The sequence below is a fragment of the Arvicola amphibius genome, chromosome 13 (assembly GCF_903992535.2).
Source record: "Arvicola amphibius chromosome 13, mArvAmp1.2, whole genome shotgun sequence".
In the NCBI taxonomy this organism is placed as follows: domain Eukaryota; kingdom Metazoa; phylum Chordata; class Mammalia; order Rodentia; family Cricetidae; genus Arvicola; species Arvicola amphibius.
Window position 1 is genome coordinate 72595281 of NC_052059.1, and position 14088 is coordinate 72609368.

At 41.1% G+C, this 14088-nt stretch overlaps 1 protein-coding gene and 1 non-coding gene across 12 annotated transcripts in view; one reads left to right on the forward strand and one right to left on the reverse strand.

The window, feature by feature from the left end:
• Positions 1 to 14088, forward strand: part of Kat6b (lysine acetyltransferase 6B) — a 192543-nt gene that overhangs the window by 12413 nt on the left and 166042 nt on the right. The window lies entirely within an intron of this gene.
• LOC119800540 lies at positions 3243 to 3350 on the reverse strand. The gene has a single exon (XR_005283039.1). It is a non-coding gene; the product is annotated as a U6 spliceosomal RNA (small nuclear RNA).

Consider the following 14088-nt stretch of genomic DNA (forward strand, 5'->3'; position numbering starts at 1 on the left):
TACAGACGTGAGCCAAGTACACTGGGAATTCAGGGTAGAGAGAGTTTACATGCAGAACTGTATGGCCAAGAGGGAGACGTAGCAAATGGAACATAGTTGTGCTGGCATAGTGTTAGCTTTTTGTATTCTAATAAAAAGTGTACACACACACGTAAAGATATGCGTACACATTTTGTGCATGTGGTACATGCAAGTATGCTCACATTCAGAGGACAGGGCAGGACATAGAGTGTCTTCACTATCCCTCACTATTCCTTCCTCTAGCTCTTGTCTCCATATAGGTTCTTTTTGAACTGAAAGCTAGCCATTTTTGCTAGGCTGGCTGATCTGCCAGTGAGCCTCTTGAGGCTGCCTGTCTCCACCCTCCATTGCTGGGATGACAGGCAATCTAAACCATGGGTTGAACTCAATAAATTGTATTTTTAGAAAGTACGTCCTTCCTCTCATGCTAGTATATCCTAAACTTTCTGATGTAACTCTGAAATAAAACATTTGTTTCCTTATTATAAATTAATTACACATGTACCAAAATGATTTGAGCTGTTTTTAAGAAGGAATGGGTAAGGCACCTGTAACCTCTAGGCCAGCTTTGGTTTTTGAGGCAAGCCTGGGTAGGTAAGACCTTGTGTTTAAATGAGCAAATCAATAAATAAAGGAAAGTTTTTTCATTAATACTCTCTTAAGTATGATATTAATGTTTTATATCTTAATCTCTGTTTTTCCTATGAAAAAAATCCACAGGTCATCCATGATTCTTCTTATTATGTATAAAGAATAAATTTCAAGTCCTTGTGAATTTTGAGATTATGAGAAAGATATTGTTAATTGTAAAGAAGTACAAATTGGTTTCTACCCACCTTCCCAAATAAAACTGTTACGGGATAAAAAAAAAAAAAAAGAAGGAAAGTTTTAACTTAAAGGAGGAATTTAGATGACATGGCCAGCTGAACTTTTGACTCTTGGCTGCATTTGGGTCTCTGGGTAGATGTTTAGTGAATTTGTTTAATGGGCTATTGGACTACTTGTGAATACAGGTGTTAGAGGTAAGACATGTGAATGAAAAGTAAATAGGGTGGGTGGAGGAAGTTTGACAAGTTATTATTATTATTTGTTTTTGTTTTTTGTTTTTACATACTAACCCCAGTTCCCCCTCTTTCCCCTTTTCCGCTCCCCTTACTTGGGTTTTTGAGACAAGGTTTCTCTGTATAATAACTCTGGCTGTCATAGAACTCAATTTGTAGACCAGGCTGGCCTCAAACTCATAGAGAGATCCACCTGCCTCTGCCTCCCGAGTGCTGGGATTAGAGGTGTGCACCATGCTGCCCAGCTTAGCTTTTAAAATTTTAGCGAGTCTAAATTTTGAGTAGTAAGCAGATTGAACAGCTTTTCATGTATTAGTATCTGGCTTTCCCCATTTGTAAAGTTCCCACTCCATCCCCTCTTACTTGGGAACTGAGTCTTTTATTATTACTTAGAAGTCCTTTTTTTAAATGTTGTTCTTTGACAATTTGTTTACATTTATTTATTTTGTTTGTATGCATATGAGGTGTATGCATGCATGTGGGTTTATGCACCATGATTCATGTATGTGGAGGTCAAAGAATCACTTTTGGGAGTCAGTTCTCCTTCCACAATATAGGTCCCTGGGATGGAGCTCAAGTCAAACTTAGCAGGTTTGATGTCAAGTACCATTATTCTTTACCACTGCATTGACCTGGAAGTTCTTTATTTATGGTGAATACAAGTCCTTTTTCCTGTGTGTATGTCACATATCTTTTCAATGTATGACTTTCCTTTTCACTCTATGATGTCTTTCAATGAACTGAAGTTCTTAATTTTAATGGAGTCAGACTTATTGGTCCTGTCTTTATGGGTAGTGCCTTTGTGTCTTATTTTAAAGAGTATTTCCTACCCACCCTGAGGTCACAAATTGTTTTTCTGTGGAATGCTAGCTCCTGAAATCTTTACTGACTTTCTAAGATGTGTAACTGAGGAAAACACTCTTTGACCCCAGCTTGCCACTGCAAATCTATGCTTGCTTTTCTTCACGTTTTTCTGTTCTCTGTCTTAAATTTCTGCACATCTGCAGCTACAGTTAAGGGCCAGGTGCTGCCTTCTCTAGTCTCTTAGGAAAGATGGTCATATAGACAGAAGTGCAGCCAGATTAGATTTTACAGGCCTCCAGCTGACTGTATTACCCTTTTCCCTTTTATGAGCTAGTGTTTTATTGTGCTCCTGCTATGGGTTTGCTACCGTCCGTGCTTCTTTCATATCTGTTATCTCAGTGATTCCTTTTAATAGTTCTGTAAAACAGGCTTATAGTCTCATTTTTACACGTGAGAACCTGAGACATAAATTGATTTACTAACATCCCCAATATTCCCACAGTTTAGGTAGCTAGCAAAGTGGAAACTGGACTGCAGACTTCCATATACTTCTTTGTTTTTGTTTTTTTTTTTTTAACTTCTCTGTTTTGTTTTCTGAGAAAGTTTCTCCGTGTAGTCCTGGTTGTCTAGGAACTCACTCAGAAGACCAGGCTGACCTTGAACTCAGATCTGCCTGCCTGTGCTCTCAGTGTTGGGACTAAAAGTGTGTATCACCATGTCCCACTTCTAATATTAATAAGTCACACCAACTTGTAGAATAAGATTTCTGAAGCCTCTTTTTGGAAACCTTTTTTTTTTTTTTTTTGGTTTTCGAGACAGGATTTCGCTGTAGTTTTGGAGACTGTACTGGAACTAGATCTTGTAGACCAGGCTGGCCTTGAACTCACAGAGATCCGCCTGCCTCTACCTCCCAAGTGCTGGGATTAAAGGTGTGCACCACCACCATCCGGCTTGAAAACTTTATAACCAAAGAGAATTTCCTTCTTTCCTTGCTATGTATTTAATTTTGGTTTGGGTGGTGGTGAGCGTCTGTCTCGGAGCCGCTTCCAAGCTAGGTAAATATTCTATCACTGAGTTACACTCTCAGTCCCAACCAATTTAGAGGAATGAATAGACAGATCGTCTTGCCTGGCTCCCAGCATGTCCTAACTAAGGCACATATTATAAACGTGAAGTACAGCTTTGGATGTCAGCGTAGCCAGAAGTCTTTAGGTGGCTCGTGGGTGAGTTAGAGACTGTCTTACTGGTTCCAGCTTCAGAACCTGAGGCAGGAGGATCCGAGTATGTTTCCTGTGAGTATATACCGCCACTTCAAAAGTTGATTTATAGTTCTCTTGACATTTGTTTTTTGTTTTTACTTATTTAATTTTTTTCCACAAATTTGCGTGTTATCCTTGTGCAGGGGCCATGCTAATCTTCTCTGTATCGTTCCAATTTTAGTATATGTGCTGCCGAAGTGAGCACTATTTAATTTTTTGAGACATGGTCTCACCGTGTACCCTTCACTGGCCTGTGATTCAGAGAGATTTATCTGCCTCTGCTGTCAGAAGGTGTATCTGTGTTACTGTGGCCAGGTATTTTACTTCTAAAAATTTTATTTTTATTTTTATAAATTTTTATTTTTTTTCTGCTGGGCAGTGGTAATACACGCCTTTAATTCTAGCACTTGGGAGGCAGAGGCAGGAGGATCTCAGTGAGTTCTAGGCCAGCCTGGTCTACAAAGTGAGTTCCAGGACAGCCAGGACTGTTATGCAGAGAAACCCTGTATTGAAAACCAAAAAGAAAGAAAAGGGAAAAAATTATTTCTTTGTGTGTGTGTGTGTGTGTGTGAGAGAGAGAGAGAGAGAGAGAGAGGGAGAGAGAGAGAGGGAGAGAGAGACAGAGAAAGACAGACAGAAAGAGAAAGAGACAGATCTGTGCTGGACATGCTTGTGGGAATCTATTATCTCCTTCCATCATGTGGGTTCTGGGGTTCAAATTGAGGTGACAAGCATCCTGAGCTGTTTTACAGGCCCAAGTTTTTGAGTTTTAAGGGACTCTCGTTTGCTGTTTAGGTATATGGGTGTCTGACTGGAAGGACTAGCCCAGTGTCCTGCAGTGACTTGTCTCTCCGTGTGTGTTTGCGTATGTGTGGGTGCACAGTGTTTTCAGAAGGCCTGGAGTTGACAGTGGGCATGGTGCTCTATATCAGCCTCTACCTTTACATACTGAGACTCGGTTTCTTCACTGAATGCAGAAAGCTCCCTGATAATGGCTAGTCCGGCCAACTGGACACTGCTCCCATCTGTCTTTTATGTGGATTCTGGGGCTTGAGACAAGTACTAGACCTCTTCTTCTCAGCCTTAAGAATCATCTTTAAAATTCGGATTACTTCTTCTTTTTTTTTTTTTTTTTTTTTTTTTTTTTTGAGAGAGGACTCATGTATCTCAGGCTGGTCTTGAACTGATTCTCCTGGGATTACAGTTTTGCATAACATCCAGCTATAGTGAGGAGCCGTGGGCTGCATTCCCGCCCGGCTCCAGGCCACCTGGTTAGCTTATGCCCCTAAATAACAACACACAAACTGTATTCTTTTTTTTTTTTTTTTAAATATTTATTTATTTATTTGTTATGTATGCAATATTCTGTCTGTGTGTATGTCTGCAGGCCAGAAGAGGGCATCAGACCTCTTTACAGATGGTTGTGAGCCACCATGTGGTTGCTGGGAATTGAACTCAGGACCTTTGGAAGAGCAGGCAATGCTCTTAACCACTGAGCTATCTCTCCAGCCCCCACTGTATTCTTTTAAACACTGCCTGGCCCATTAGTTTCAGCCTCTTACTCACATCTTGACTAACCCATATCGAAAAATCTGTGTAACACCACGAGTGGTGTCTTACCGGGAAAGATTCAGCATGTCTGACCTGGCGGCTGGCTCCATCACGTCTGTCTCAGAGAGGAGAGGCATGACGATTGCCCGAGCCGTCTCCCTCACTCCCAGCATCCTGTTCTGTCTACTCCACCTATCCAAATCCTGCCCTATCAAAAAGCCAAGGCAGTTTCTTTATTAATTAACCAATGAAATCATCAGATAGAAGACACATCTACATCACCCAGCAAATTATTTCTTAATACATTGTTCTTTGTCATTAAAAACTGAATAAAGCTGACTTGCAATTAGAGAGAAACTTGGGATTGAGTAGAAAAATGTAAATGTTAGGAAGAGTCTAAATGTAGTGATTATTTTTTAAATGGAATGCTTAGTTATCGTAATACTAATCAGTGCTGGCTTCAAAGGCCTGCCTGACTGTGATGACCTTTCATCTTGCTTCACATCCTCCCTTTTACAAGGGATCGGATTTCCTGTGGTGTTCCTAACAGTGTGATTAAATTTTCGAGACTGAAACTGTTGAGCACTTAAATGCAAGAATGACTGTGCAGACCTGATTCATGGCTTCAACCAGGAGATTTGGGACCTGTCCCTGCTAATTTATGATGATGATGTTGAAACCAGTCTTTGCTAGGGATTATGGAAGCCATAGTAGTTTATTGATGGTTCAGTTATTGTTTGTTGAAGCAGATTTACACAATTATAGTTTAATGACATAACAAGGGTATTGTCAACTAGGAGAGCATGACATGAAAACCTAAACTTACAATTCATATAATATGTATTAGTTGAAGTGATAATTTTCATGGTGATTTAGCCTCTTAGAAATCCTTGGAAACATTGTTAGCTTATGAAATTATGAATTTGAATTATGAAATTGAAAACTGTGTTAATGAGTAGTAGGAAAGAACTTAGTATTCCTTTAAAAAGATTGGGGATTAGAAATTCAGTCAGCTAGCATGAATCAAGTGCCTGCTTTTGGACTTGCTGTTGCCTGAGACTCATAAATTGAAACTAGATCCATGTTAGAAAGGATGAAACAGTGTGTGTTTTGGTTTCTTTGTCATGCCATCATTGTAGTGGCCGGATGCTACCAGAATGATTCAGACATTTAATGTGTGTGTGTGTGTGTGTGTGTGTGTGTGTGTGTTGTCCCTGCATATGTGCACTTTGCTTTTGGTGTCATATGTTCCTACTGAAAAGATTTTGCAGCCTAATAAACCTCTCTGCGGATACAGTAATCCAAATCAGACCAAATCAAATCAAATTAGAAAAAGCCCAAGTTTAATGGATATTAGTGCTCCCTGGTGAACTTCCAGTACCCCAGGGATGGAGATGGGGAAGGAAGACTGGATAACCACGTGTTCGGTGCTGGGAGGGGGACAGTTTAAATACCTTGTAGGAGTGGTCTTGAGTATCTCTGAGGAGGGGCCACCATTTGACAGGCTTTCTTGGAGGTGGAGTCTGGACTGAGGCATCTCCCAGGGGAGGGGGCTTGGAATGGAACTTTCCACCCAAACATTCCAGACTCCTTGGATATACCGATGCCAAGGGTTGGGGTGAAGCCCCAACCCAAACACCTACCTTACCTGATAGGTCACATTCAGATGCCGGTGCCACACTTAGTCATAGCTTTTTCCTCTTGTTCTCTCTCCCTCCCTCTCGGCCTCTCCCTCCCTCCCTTCCCCCCTCTCTCATTCCTGCCCCCCCCTCACCCAGTTTGTTTTGTTTTTGCTGTATAGCTCAACTGGGCTCAACTTGAGATCTTGACTACCTGCATAAGGATCCCAGTTCCTTATATAGTCCACGCTGGTCTTGAATTTGAGATGCTCCTCTTGTCTCAGCCTCCCAAATGCTGGGGTCATAGGCATTAGCCACCACACTATGAATTCATGGCTAGCCTGGGCTTTATAATGAGTTAGTTCCGCGACAGTCTAGAATATAGTGTCAGGCCATGTCTCAAAAAACCAAACCAACCAAACAAACCAAACAGGCATTGGTCCTGTTTTGGTTAGTTATAGCCCCAGAAAGCAGAGCATGTGGAGATGAATCAAGCATGAGTCCCGGTCCTGTGATAGTTTGAATGAGAATGGATTCCATAGGTTCACGTGTGAATATATGATTCCCAGTTGGTGGAACTGTTTGGGAAAGATTAGGTGTGGCCTTATTGGATGCAGTGTGTCACTGAGGGGCAGGCTTAAGGTTCAAAAGCCCACCTCTTGTTAGCTCTCTGCCCGCTGTTTGCTGATAAGGATGTAAGCTTTTGGCTACTGCTCCAGTGCCATGCTCTCCACCATGATGGTCACGGACTCTAACCCTCTAGAATCATGTGTCCCAAATCAAATGTAAGTCCGTCCGCCCGCCCGTCCTCCCTCCTTCCCTCCCTCCCTCCCTCCCTCCCTCCCTCCCTGGCTGTCTTCTCTTTCTTTCCTCTTTTGGAATAGATTTCACTCTGTAGCTCTGACTGTCCTGGAACTCCATGTACACCAGGCTCTTCTCAAACTTATAGAGATCTGTCTGCCTCTGCCTCCCATGTGCTCGGATTAAAGCTATGTACCACTATGACTGGTTTGAATGCTGTTTTATATAAATTGCCTAGGCCATGGTGTTTTAATCATAGCAATTAAAAAGTAGCTAAGACAGCTCCCAATAATTGTATAATTGGTCAGTGCCAAATGAGCATAATGCAAAATGGACGTGAATTTCAAAATGGGTAGAAAGCTGACAGTGTCCAGCCACACATGTGGGGATTTGTTGGGGTGTTGGGTGTTGACGGAATTGACTTGGCAGGTATCTTAAGTTCTGTATTGTTTATTTTATACTTCCTTATTTTCCTTTTGATAAAAGTTCTTGCTGTGGAGTCCATGCTAGCTCCCTGGACTCTCAGACTGTGAGTACAGGCATGTGGTACTGTGTCAGACTCTCAGCATTATCTTTCCAGGTTCAACTGAAACACCCTGTATGGGAGGGTGTCCTACCTTGGGATCCAGCAAGTTGACTTCAAACTCGTGTAGCCAAGGATGACCTTGAACTTTTGATTTTCCTGTCTTTCAGTGCTGGAATACAGGTTTGTGCTAACAAACCTGACTTTCTGTAGTGCTGGGAATTGAACCCAGGGTTTTGTTCATGCTAGGTAAGCAACTCTACCAATGAAGCTGCATTCCCCAGTCCCTAGTTCTTTTTATTTTATTTTTTATTTCTTTATTTTCCCTTTTGAGACAGGATCTCACATAGCTCAGACTTCTGGAACTCACAATGTAAACCAGGCTGGCCTTGAACTCACAGAGATCCCCTTGTCTCTGCCTCCCAAGTGCTGGAATTAACAGCGTGCATCACTATGCCTGTTTTCATTTTAGTTTTAAAATCATTTTTTAATAATTTATGAAGTTAAAATCCATCTAATTCATTTTATTGTCATTTTTTTGTGGGAGAGTCTCAGTCTTTATCTCAGGCTAGCTTGAAACTCATCTGTAGCCCAGGCTGACCTTGAACTCTTGGCAAGTGCTAGGATTATAGATGTGAGCTATTATTCTGGTGATAAATATTGTATTTTTATCTTTTATTTTATTTTGGTCTTTTGAGGCAGGATTTCTCTGTATGTAGCCCTGGCTACCTGGAACTCCTCGCTGTGGCCTCAGATTCACAGATATCTGCCTGCCTGCCTGCCTCTGCCTCCCAAGTGCTAGGATTAAAGGTGTGCACCACTACCACCTAACTAATATGAATGTGATATCTGACCCTTTATGTCTATTTTTTACAGTATAGTATGTTTCAGTGTTCATCCATATTGTAGTGGTGTATATCAATCTTTAATTTTTCTTTTTTGTAGTTGAATAATCATGGAACTATTTTACCATATTTTATCTGTTTTGCTGTAAGTGGATGCTTGGGCTTTTTTTTTTTTTTTAACCTTTGGGTATTGTGAACAATGCTGTTAAGAACATGTTTTTGTTTGTATTTGTTGGAGAAGCTGTTCTCAGTTTTTTCAGGGATCTAGCATGAAGAGTTCTGTGGGATCAAGGTAATTCTATCTTTAGCTTTTGAGGCCTTCCCAAGGTGTACTTTGTTCCTTCATAGTTGATTCTTGCATGTTCTGTTCTGACTCTCCTTTGCCTTTCCCATGGCACCTGCCAGAAGACTGGATGTGGGTAGGCTGTTGTGTCACTGAGTGTTCATTGACTGGCTTCATGGCCTCATCTCCCAGTTATTTTTTCAGAGAAATAGAGGTATTCAGGCCTTGGCAGTGCCAGGCATCTGCATGTGGATGGCTGTCAATCAGGGCTACTGTTTTAAGGGTTGTGGTGGGGAATGGAGGAAAGCAGTCAAGGGTTCCTCCGTCAGCAGCTTGTGCTGTGCTGTGGAAAGACAGTGCTAGCATTTGATGGTGCTCACTCAGTTTATACAATGGTCTTTGATTTATAAAGGTAAGAGAACTAAAAATACCAAGTCAGACCAGGATGATAAAAGAATAAACTCTCTTATTAATCTTTGTGTGTTTTCGACACGTCTGTGATCTTATGACTTGAATATTGTGACACTAATTTTAAAACAACGCAGGCTTTCCTGCTGGCTTAGAGGAGGTCACTCGTGATCCTTCTGATCAGGATATTTGGACTTAGCTTATAGTGCGTCTCATATTTCTGAATAGTGTTGATGTTTATGTAATGCCAGTGAGGCTTAAAGCTCAGTGTTGTTCCACATGTTTCCTTAGATCTGTGCAGAATAGCGTGTACTGAATGCTGTAAATAGGGTTATCGGACTGCAAAATGCAACCATATAATTTGCTGATACTTTTTAAACTAAAGATAAAATGTTTCACAATCACAGAAAATAGAATAATTTACTTTAATGTAGCATGAATCTTCTGAATTAATTTGGGATTACTTACTACCTTTTGGCAGCCTTTTACTTCAACTTTTAAGATTTTAATAGAAAAAAAAGGAAAGAGAATAATGATTTTAGGGTTTTAGTTGTGACCGAATGTCCTATCCACATCCAGCAAGTCCTAGGAGTCTGCAGAAGAGAAGTCGTGTGGGTAATTTTGAGTTGGGGAAAATAAGTTTTATGTGGCTTTTAAATAAATTATGTATTTTTTCCTATAGGTTTGTGTATCTAGTTAGAGACTGCTTAGATGAAAATGAAATTGGTTTTCAGTGTATTCTCTTTGGTATTAGTGGGGTGTCAGAGACGAATCAGCCCTAATGAAAACCTTTGCAGTGGATAGTGTACACAGTAGATAATTTAACTGAGAATTGGCGACAGGTAAGAAATTTCTGATTTCTTTCCTTTTCCTAGCTGTATATATGTCTTTTAAACACCTGATTCAGCTTGTAGCAGAGAGCCGCTGAGCTGCGTATGTTTTTGCCTAATTAGCTCTGTTGGTTGATATCAGATGGAAGCTGATTTTTGAGATTAAATTGAGGAGATGGATTCTCTGGGGCAGGAGAGGAGGCTCTGAGGTCATCTGGTCGTTTCTGTAAGATTAGGATACAGGTATTTGTGATTTCTTTTTTCTGTTGGTCTTTGAAGTGAACATGATCTCTGTTCCCTCAGCTGAGACTTTGTGGAACTGCTGTCTTTCTCTTAGGTAAAGCTGTCAGTCACGGCTGTAGGCCATCAGGACAGTAACTTATAAGTGTGTCAGTGCTCGACGGCCTCTGGGACGGAAAGAGCCAGTGCTGACGTGCGGGGGAGGAGTCAGCTGTTGAGACCTGGTGTTCACACCTCTAGAGCGTTATTAGCTTTGCGGCCCTGTGTGTTCGTTTCAGGATAGTCTGTCTGTCTGTCTGTCTGTCTTTTTTTCCTTCCTTCCTTCCTTCCTTCCTTCCTTCCTTCCTTCCTTCCTTCCTTCCTTCCTTTCTTTTTTGGCTTTTGAGACAGGGTTTCTCTGTGTAGCCTTGGCTGTCTTGGAACTCACTCTGTACACCAGGCTGCCTTCGAACTTACAGTGATCCTCCTGCCTCTGCCTCCTAAGTGCTGTTAGGACTCTTTCTTTCTTTCTTTCTTTCTTTCTTTCTTTCTTTCTTTCTTTCTTTCTCTCTCTCTCTCTCTCTCTCTCTCTCTCTCTCTCTCTCTCTCTTTCTTTCTTTCCTCTCTCTCTCTCTCTCTCTCTCTTTCTCTCTCTCTCCTTTCTTTCGGGCTGTCATGAACCTAGTTTTAGATTTGAGACTGGGCTCACATCTACTAGAATAATAGTGACGTGGAGATTAGCAGGACCTCTGGAGTTCAGGATTCTGTACTTAACACTTGTGTTCTTTGTTCTTGCTTTATTCTTGCTCTGTGGGTGTGCCCCAGAGCACATCCTGGGGTCAGAGGAAAACTTTCAAAGGCCAGTTCTTTTTCCACTTCTGTGTGGCCTTCCAGGATGGACTCAGGTTGCTAGGCTTGGTGGCAAGTGCCTGCTACCTGCTGAGCCCTCTCACCATCCCACAATGTAATCATATTGTTAATGCAGCTAATCTGTGAAAAAGAAAATTGGAGAAGAGTCAGTTTTTTTCTTTTCTTTCTCCTCCTCCTCCTTTTTTTAAGTGAAGTGTACTTCTTTAAGCACTTTCCCAGGGCTTTTGTTTCCTGCCTTGGATGGCATATTTGTAAGTATCCTTTGTTGGTTGAAGCCCGGTGACAGTATCACCGAATGCTCGCCTGTAGCTCGCTGCAGCTGTTGATGGGTTTTATGTAGCGCCAAGAGCTGTGAGATGGTTGTTGGCTTAAGGGGTGTCCTTATGCCCAAATAAATATTTACTTTCTTTCTTCCTTTTCCTTTTTCTTTTTTTTTGGGGGTGCGGCGGGGACATGCAGATTTGCCTGAAGACCTGGACAATGTTTTTTTTTTTTTTCTTCCTGTCATGGACTGTTAAAACATCTAGAGTTCCAATTCTGGTATTTTTTCCTATTACATTTTTAATATATAAAATGTCAGTCTTGCTGACATGTGTTGGTAATGGATATGGGTGATTATTTTGGTTGTGGCTACTGGTTGTGGTCAAAACTTGTCAGTAATGTATATTTTGGGTGTATACTACTTGAGAAAAATGTTTTTGCTTTACTGAATGCTCTTTTGCTTATATATCTATTATGCCTAAAGGCAACTTTGTGTTGCTGAACAGTCTCTGTGACTGTGACACCTCATCTGCTTCCTACAGGTGTGTTTGTAGGGTCCAATCAAATTCCTTGTGATTCTTCCCGAATAAATGATGAAAGATGGAATCATTATTTGGATACAGTGAAATGTCTTCTAATACAGTTCTTCTCTAAGCACTTTCACTGTGGAGAGGTGTGTTTCCTCCTGTACACATTCTGACAAGAGATGCTTCTTGCTTTCTATGTGGCTAAAAAAAAAAAAAAATAAGCATTTTGTCCCTAAGCACAGTGCTTCTTCAGGGCTGACGCCTGTCAGTGATTTATGTAACGGCACAAGATGGAGTACTTACTAGATTTGCAGATGACAGAGTCAAGATTCAGGCAGTCTTGAGCAGGTTGGAAGACAGTTCAGATCAACTTTGAGTTCCAGTATTTAAAAAGTCACGGTGGCTGGATGATGGTGGCACATGCTTTTAATTCCAGCACTCGTGAGGCAGCGGCAGGCGGATCTCTGTGAGTTCGAGGCCAGCCTGGTCTACAGAATGAATTCCATGACAGCCAAGACTACACAAAGAAACCCTGTATTGAAAAACAAAAACAAACAAACAAACCAAAAAAAGCAGCCGGGGTGGTGGTGCATGCCTGTAAATTCAGCATTTGGGAAGCTGAGGCAGTAGGTTTGCAGTGAGTTCAAGGTTAGCTTGGAGTACATAGTGAGTATCTACCTAGCCAGGGGCTAGCAAGAGCTTGTGTTAAAAAACAAACACCAAGAAGAAGAAATAAACAGCAAGAATAACAACAAAATTCCAGAATTTGAGAGTTTTCTATAAGGAAGACTGGAAAGGTTTGGTTTGACAACATCTTTGAAAAAAGATCTGGGTATTTGGTTGGGCTGTGTGCTAAGCACAGCCAGCATGACAGGGCTCTTAAGGGAGGAGTTCATGGAATATTGAGTTGTACTTTTAAGGTGGGTATTAGCAAAGTAGTGAGCAGCCACCAGGCCGCTGTGCTCAGATCCAGGTGAAGGATCTAGTATATAAAGGTAGAAGAGGGTTGGGTTAGTAGTGGTTTTTTTATTTTTTAATTTTAAATTAATTCTTTTCAATTTTTTTTTTTTCGAGACAGGGTTTCTCTGTGGCTTTGGAGCCTGTCCTGGAACTAGCTCTTGTAGACCAGGCTGGCCTCGAACTCACAGAGATCCACCTGCCTCTGCCTCACGAGTGCTGGGATTAAAGGCGTGCGCCACCACCGCCGGCTTCAATTTTATTTTTTATGTGCATTGGTGTTTTTTCCTGCTTGTCTCTGTGAGGATATAGGATTCCCTGGAACTGGAGTTAACAGACAGTTGTGAACTGCCGTGTGGGTGCTGGGAATTGAACCCCAGTCCTTTAGAAGAGCAGACAGTGCTCTTAACTGCTGAGCCATCTCTCCAGCCTCATGTTGGTAGTGTTTTTTTTGTTTTTTTAAAGATACTTCTTTTCAAAGATTTGAAGTCCTGTTACATTGAAGAGTTAGTAAAATGTCTTGGGCTTGCTCCTGGGGAACTTGGACTAGTGTGTCAAAATCCCAGGAGGAGGAGGCTTGCTCTCTCTTGTGAACAAGAAGTTATTATGACTGGTAACCTCCAAAGGTGTTTTCAATCATGACGAGTAATTTAAGTGGTGATTTGGTGGCCTATTAGGGATATTGAATAAAGATCTTTTACTGGGCATCTGAAAGTTGGTCTGGATGACCTCTAAGGTGTCATCAGTCCCACGTTTCTAAATCCTAGAAGGGAAACACAGGGAGCTGACCCTACTCATCTGTAGAGAAAGCCCTTTTCAGGCCACTGGGTCAGGAGTTGAGCGGGCTGATTTTTGAGTCATGCCAGGGTCTTTGAGAACAAATGTTACATTCTTCAGTATCTATCTAAAGAATTTGAAATTTCTCTTGTTAGGTATATACATCTAAATCAACAACAATAAAACTTTAATTAATTTTGTTTCATGAAACCCTTTCAAAGTCTGTAGACATTGAGTTTAGTAAATATATTATAATAGATAATTCTCTGTCCAGAATGTTAAGTGTTGTATGCAGTGGATCCTGAACAATCCTGGAGGCTGTGTCTATTTGTCCCCTGTGGTTTCTGTTATCAGCAGTTAAAAATATTGTATGGAAAACTGGAGAAATGAACAATTTTCTTTGTAAATTTAAAATAATCTTTATTATTGTATATTAGGGTTTTCTTTTTTATTAAATTATTGTTAATGTGTA